The 5,697-nt window shown below is 39.0% G+C and overlaps 1 pseudogene; it reads right to left on the bottom strand.

Annotated features, from left to right (window-relative positions):
- Positions 1-3,294: 3,294 nt before the first annotated feature.
- Positions 3,295-4,292, bottom strand: LOC138143294 (dicarboxylate carrier SLC25A8 pseudogene; annotated as a pseudogene).
- Between the last annotated feature and the right edge of the window lie 1,405 nt (positions 4,293-5,697).

Genomic DNA, 5,697 nt, shown 5'->3' with positions numbered 1-5,697 from the left:
AAGTAGCCATTGTTAAGGAGCCCCCTGGCTTTAAGACCCCAGATGTTGGCATTCTCTGGTCTGGTGATGATGTATCTATTACTTTGTTTATACTGTTGGAACCCTGTCTATTGGATCACTGTGCTAATTTCGCTATGTTTCTCTGCTTATATTTTCTCCACATTCAGGGTGCTGAGCCTTCCCCTAAACTAGGGAGTAACCTTTACCTTCTTAACTTCTCTGCTTGTATTTTCACAACATTTTGGGTGCTGACCTTTCCCCTGAACTAGTAAATGACTTATAGATGTTTAATTAGAGTAAGATGGTTGACCCCGGGGTGGCCAGGTAGCACAGTGAGTAAGAGCACCGGCTCCAGTGTTGGAATGACCTGGGGATTGAATCCAGGCTCAGACTCTTAACACCCACCCAGAAACACCTGGCCGTGTAACCTTGAGCAAGTTACTTAACCCCAATTGCTTAGGGGCGGCCAGGTGGCTCAGCAAGTAAGAGCACTGGCCCCAGTGTCGGGATGACCTGGGGATCAAATCTGGGCTCAGATAGTTAGCACCACACCCAGAAATAACTGGCCGTGTAACCTTGAGCAAGTTACTTAACCCCAATTGCTTAAAAAAAAAAAAGATTGTTGACCCCTTTGAAGCTGTCTTTCCTTTAGAAAAACAGACCAAAGAACCTGTGCTAGCAGGCCATCCTGGGTGTGCTAAGGTGCATGCTAATACAGACACATGTGGGTAGAATTTTCGCTATGCCAAAGGGAAAAGGGATGGATATTGCAGCTATTTCCACTTAAAATAGAAATAATTCATTAGTCACCTTCTGGGAAAAACAAACAAACAAACAAACTACAACATCATAGTCTAAATTCAGAGCTTCCCGGTAAAGGAAAATACTCAGAAAAAGAAGAAAAAACAACAAAACTAATTCAACTATTAGGTAGTAAATCTCAAGATCACACATTTAGCAGTCACCACCCTAAAGGAACAGAGAAATTATGATATGGTATTGAAAAAGAGAAAGGATGGGAAAACAAACAAGAATTTGCTTAGTGCCCACTATGTGCCAAGCACTGTGGTAAACACTTCACAAATATTATCTCATTTGACTCTCACAACTCTGTGAAATAGGTGCTATAATCTTTATTTTACAGTTGTAGAAACCAAAGCAGTTAGAGGTTAAGTGACTTGTCCAGGGTCACACAGCTAGTATTCCTGAAGCTGGATTTAGTCTCTGGCTTTCCTGACTCCACAATCACAACATTCTATCCACCAGATCACCTACCTGCTTCAAAAGATATATAGGCTTACATAGACCAAGTAAATTTGCCCAACAAAACTAAGTACAATCTTAGAAAGGGATAAATGAATCTTTAATAAAATAGAGAGCTACTAAGAAGTACTGATAAAAATACCATAACTAATACTTTCCTCTTTTTTTCTTTTAAATTTAAAAAAGTATTATTTGTTTTTTGTTATATTTCTCTGGAAGGAAGAAGGGAGAAATGGTGGGGTAAAATATGGTGATTTAAAAAAGACAAACATTTCTTTAATAAAACAGGCAAAGAAGATAGTAATAGAGCAGGAGAAAAGTTTTCTATAACTGTTTAGAATGCAAAATCACACTCTACATATTCCAAAAAAAAGAATTCAGAAGTATTAGAAGTTCTTCCTCTTTGTTTCAAAATGTTTCAGATATATTCTTCTCTTCTTTTCTCAAGAAAAATCAATGGATAAAAAATGCATTTTAAATAAAATGTTTCTGTAGCCAAAGGAGAAATGTGGGGAATATTGTTTCAGTATTAAGATACAACAATAAAATAATTTTTGCAAGTTAGGCATCACAAGACTCTTCAGTTAAAAAGCTCTAGTTTCAATGGTAAAATATCAATGCAGTCCATTATAGGCTACTCAATAATACCAGATTGGTATTATCTTTTTATCTTGCTCACAGCAGGAAAAATATTTGACATCTTTAGCACTAGGTTGCCACGTGCCTTTAAGTATGTGCTATATACAACCACGGGAGAATCTGTATTTCATTTCCAAAAGTTATTTTTGGACACAATAACATAACATTCCAGGGAGGAAAAGATGAATGACCAAAATAATTCATTATTAGCACTGCTAATTCAGGAGGGGGCAGGGACATCTGAGTAGCTATGACTAACTCTGAAAATGAATGCCACAATAAGACTATGACTTCATTAGATTCTAAATATTAAAATTGCCCAGATTATATTACTTTTGTATTTTTATAGATTATGCAACAGGGTTTTGGATTTCAAAATAAAAAATCTATCACTATAGCATCAGAAATACAAAGTGAATCAAGAACAAAGATATAAAATATTTATGAACATGTAGAATTTACAAACTTCTACTTATAGATATTATAGCATACAGATTTATTTCACAGTAATTGGTGACTGAATTTAATGAATAATTTCTAAGTTATTACTGTTGCAAATAATATAAGAAAGAAACTAAGTCTTAAATACCTTTGTATCTCCAGTGGAAGAAAGAAGTGTACAATAGATTCAATGCTGGATTTGGAGTCAAAGGATATGGTTTTGAATCTCCACATAATTCTACCACTTACTTGTGTGGCCTGAGACTTACTTAGTCTCTTTGAATTTGATTCTTCATCTATAAATTTTAGATCCCTTTCATAGCTCAACCATTCTTCAAAAGCTTCAAGATTGAAAGTACTGTAATGGAACCAAGAAAATTCACTTCTATAAACAATGACAGAACAATATGAGAAGAAACCTGAAGCAAGTAAGAAATATCTTGGATTTTAAAATGAATGTAGTTGATGTTCAGATTTTAAAAATCCATTAAAAGTTGATTTTAATAATTCACATTTATATAACACTTCAAATTTTGTAAAGCTCTTTCTTCATAACAACACTGAGGAGTAGGTTGTACACGTATCACTTTCATCATTTACAGAGGAGTAAACTGAGACTCTAAGAGGTTAAGCAAATGTCCTATGTTCTCATAGTTACTAATTGTCTCAAGGCAGGAGTAAAACCCATTTTTTTACTCACAATTCAACACTAGGACTCCCTCCAATACTGATCTTCAACCAACTATGTGTTTTCTTTTCTTTTTTTTTTTTTTGGCGGTGGGGGCGGGAGCAGTGTTCTGGTCCAGCTTTATTAGAAGTAAGGAACTTAAGAACTGAGTGAGGCTACAATGGCAGAAGAAGTGGGCTGAATGGAGAAGGTTTAAATGGGGCTAACTCTAAGGCAGAGAGTGTAGGAGGTTCCTTCAATGCTAAGGCAGGGGAGGAGAGTAATAAGGGGAAAATAAAACTGGAGGGGAGGAGGCAGGATGAGGTATGGACTGAAAGAGTGGGGGGGGGGGATAAGGCATAAAGCTAGCAGGAGAGGGCTCAGAAGGGAGTTTCCTGGGAAGTGCGAGCAGCCATCAGGGCCCATTTCAGTTGCTCATAGGTGACAAACATCACTACATTCCAGGAGCCCAAGAGGAGGAAGGAAGGCATGAACCCCTTATAGAAGGCTTGGGGTCCCTCCTTCCAAAGCATGGTGGCCAGCACTGGCATAGTGATCCACAGCAGAGTTCATGTATCTTGTCTTGACCATGTCCACAGGGGAAGCAATGATGGTGTTGCAGAAGCCAGCCCCAAAGACTGATGTGAAGTGGAATGGAATGTCATCAATCATAAGGTAGACCTTCAGAAGGGCATCTTTGATGAGATCATAGGTCACCAGCTCAGCACAGTTGACAACAGCATTGCAGGCAACATTGGGTGAAGTTCCTTCCCATAAGCCCCAAAGGCCCTCTTCTCTGGCGATAGTCTTATAGGCATCCACTGTACCCTGTTATCTCTGGCTGCCACCTACACGAGCCTGGAAACATACCTTCACCACATCAGTGGGTTGGGCTACGCCCACTTCCAGAGCCTGCCAGGAGGTGGCTCCCAATGCCTGCATGCTCAAATCCCTTGGTGTAGAACTGCTTGACAGAATCATAGAGGTCAATGCCAACAGAGGCAAAACTCATCTGGCATTGCAACCCACCCACCAGCCCACTGTACAGGCTGCCAGGGCCCGCAGTCTTGATCATGGTCAGAATGGTGCCCATGACACCCCAATACTGGGCAGTGATAGAAGAAACTCGGACAGCTCCCTGGCTCTCTCCTTGAATCTGCATTAGGACTTTGGTTGTGTCCAGGAAGAAGGTGATGAGGTCAGCGATGCAGGCAGCAGTGCCAGCCCCAAGGAACTTTACGGTGGCTGTTGGGGGCACATCTGTAGGCTTAAATCCAACCATGATTCGATGCTGGCTTTCTGCTATTTCCCAGGAGGCAGAGGAAAAACGGAAAGATAGCCTCCACTGATTGAGCAAGACGAGATAGAAGAACTCTGCTGGAGTCCTGATCTGGAGGGTCTCATGATGATGGCATCTTGATCAAGCTTCTCTAAAGGTGTTCTGTTCTTCAAAGTTGCTCATGGCAACCATGGCCCATTTCCCTTGATTTTCCATAGAAAGTTGTTGGGAAACTGAACACCTAATGATCATACTATGTGCCCAGGATTGTAGAGGAAAACATGAGGATGCAGCAGGGGCATGAGGCCTATCAGCGTCTGGCGGGTTGGGGTTTGCCTAGCGGTCTCACTGCGGGGTCACTATAAAGTCTGGGCCTTGGAGGAAGTTAAAGCATGCACTGAGGAGACAACTATGCCTTTTCTTAGGCATTTATGACCCCTACCTTTCCATAAACCACACACAGAAAAACAACCCAATAATCAATCTATCTAGAGACTTTTCTATAGATTGGTTTTTAAATTATTTTTATAACTTCTCACTACTGGGGCTATCCATCTGTTAACCCTTATCCTCACCATATAATGATTTCACTACCTATTCTACATGTAGTTTTAAATGTCTTTTGTGAGCTTAAGTTATTTGGGGATAATAAACTTCAGTCTTTTTCAACCTTCATATGTCTTTCTATTTTTCTATTGGTTATTTGAAATTGTGGTTATCCTAGATTTGGAACATCATTGAGAAACTATTAGTGTTAAAAAGATGAACTTTTGGAAAGTGGGAGAATCATTTAAATGCTTTGCAATTTCCCAAGAATGATTGAATCTGACTTAAGAATCAGTCCTAAGGCTGGTTTATGTCCAGGGTCAACAAACTGATAGAATAACAGTGAACTACTCATCCAACTCTATACCCTAATCTGAGAAATAGTCATTCTTACTCAATTTGATTTTCCTTGTGTATATTGCTAACTATCACTTTTCAGTAGCTATGGATTCCGTAGATAAGTGGTTTAATATCCAGGGTTCAATGACATAAATTCCATATCATTTGCAAAGCATAGCCTTTGCAAAACTGGGTGTGTGTGTGTGTGTGTGCATATGTGTGTGTGTGGAGTAGTTCTTTCCTTTGAACTTTGAACACGACACTGACAAATACTTTTGGCAAAAAATATATACTTTTTGTTGCATTAGTTGATATTCAGAGAATTGTTGAACAATATTATCTTGGTGGCTACAAATTTCAAAGAGTGTTGTATGATATGAACATATCAAAAGGAGATACCTTCTTGGAAGAGAGTCTAAGAGACTATATTTTGTTCTTCTGAGTCAAATACTGTTTTAACTTGAAGAAAAATAAACACAGCAAGCTCATGTATTCTCTACACCTTTTAATAGATTGACTTTGA

Source organism: Petaurus breviceps, unplaced genomic scaffold, assembly GCF_028583685.1.
Source record: "Petaurus breviceps papuanus isolate PSGF00001 unplaced genomic scaffold, PetGlider_PUasm1.0 90638, whole genome shotgun sequence".
In the NCBI taxonomy this organism is placed as follows: Eukaryota; Metazoa; Chordata; class Mammalia; order Diprotodontia; family Petauridae; genus Petaurus; species Petaurus breviceps.
The sequence above is the reverse complement of the archived record's forward strand: the minus strand, read 5'-3'. Positions and strand labels throughout refer to the sequence as shown.